At 44.0% G+C, this 1,521-nt stretch overlaps 1 protein-coding gene across 1 annotated transcript in view; it reads left to right on the top strand.

Moving 5' to 3' along the window:
* PLOD2 (procollagen-lysine,2-oxoglutarate 5-dioxygenase 2) overlaps positions 1 to 1,521 on the top strand; it is an 80,853-nt gene that overhangs the window by 50,587 nt on the left and 28,745 nt on the right. The gene's annotated exons all lie outside the window — the stretch shown is intronic.

Here is a 1,521-nt window from a genome sequence, read left to right as displayed (position 1 = left end):
GAAAAGGTAGGAAAGAGGAAAAAAGCAAATGAGAAAGGCCTGCTGTTGGCTGTCTTTCTTAGAGGTTTCTTTTCCCTCTAAGTATTTCTATTTCTCTTCTTTTTTCTTACTTGCTAAAGCTTATTTCTTTCTCAGTCCAAGTTCGCAAAGCACCATTTGTCAGTGGCGTTCACTATCCCGCTTCTAACACCACTTGTCAGGGCCCAAGACGGGCCCAGCTCAGGTAGGTTCTGGACGCGGACCACTAAGCTACCTTGCTTCAGGGCTATCTACTTTAGCTAGAGAGAGAGAGAGAGTCTTAGAATAAAGCAGTCTTCTTAGAACAGATCTTAGTCTTCAGCAGAGAGACGCTATGCTGGCGTTCTGCAGGTAGGAGAGGAGACAGAGTAAGCCCGTCCGTGATAGAATGCACATGCTTTTTGACTGCCTGCTCCTCCAGCCTAATATAAGGCAGTTAGAAGTTTCTTCCCTAATAAACTCTTGCAACCTATTCCCAGCCTTTTCTCACCCCAGAGGCTAATGACTTGTTTGCAAAAGGTTTTTATCTCCTTGTTCTATCTTTTCTCTTTCCCTCTTGTCTAAAGGCTTTTTTTCTGCCTTTTTTTCCCCTCCAGCCGCTTCACAGAAGAGGCTAAAGGATTTTACTGGCTTTTTCCCCCCCCACAGAAGTAGGAATTAGAATTTGGAAAGAAAAGGTAGGAAAGAGGAAAAAAGCAAATGAAAAAGGCCTGCTGTTGGCTGTCTTTCTTAGAGGTTTCTTTTCCCTCTAAGTATTTCTATTTCTCTTTTTTCTTACTTGCTAAAGCTTATTTCTTTTTCAGTCCAAGTTCGCAAAGCACCATTTGTCAGTGGCATTCACTATCCCGCTTCTAACACCACTTGTCAGGGCCCGAGACAGGCCCAGCTCAGGTAGGTTCTGGATGCGGACCACTAAGCTACTTTGCTCAGGAACAGTTTCTCTTAGGTGCTTCAGGGCTATCTACTTTAGCTAGAGAGAGAGTCTTAGAATAAAGCAGTCTTCTTAGAACAGATAGATCTTAGTCTTTAGCAGAGCTTGGTAATCTTCAGTAGAGACGCCGTGCTGGCGTTCTGCAGGCAGGAGAGGAGACAGAGTCAGAGTAAGCCCGTCCGTGATAGAATGCACATGCTTTTTGACTGCCTGCTCCTCCAGCCTAATATAAGGCAGTTAGAAGTTCTCTTCCCTAATAAACTCTTGCAACCTATTCCCAGCCTTTTCTCTTTGCTGTCTTACTGAAGGCTTTTCTCACCCCAGAGGCTAATGACTTGTTTGCAAAAGGTTCTTATCTCCTTGTTCTATCTTTTCTCTTTCCCTCTTGTCTAAAGGCTTTTTTTCTGCTTTTTTTCCCCCCCTCCAGCCGCTTCACAGAAGAGGCTAAAGGATTTTACTGGCTTTTTCCCCCCCACGGAAGTAGGAATTAGAATTTGGAAAGAAAAGGTAGGAAAGAGGAAAAAAGCAAATGAGAAAGGCCTGCTGTTGGCTGTCTTTCTTAGAGGTTTCTT

This window comes from Otolemur garnettii, unplaced genomic scaffold, assembly GCF_000181295.1.
Source record: "Otolemur garnettii isolate 467f Iridium unplaced genomic scaffold, OtoGar3 scaffold00032, whole genome shotgun sequence".
NCBI classification, from domain to species: domain Eukaryota; kingdom Metazoa; phylum Chordata; class Mammalia; order Primates; family Galagidae; genus Otolemur; species Otolemur garnettii.
Note: the sequence above shows the minus strand (reverse complement) of the source record. Positions and strands in the feature narration are given on the sequence as shown.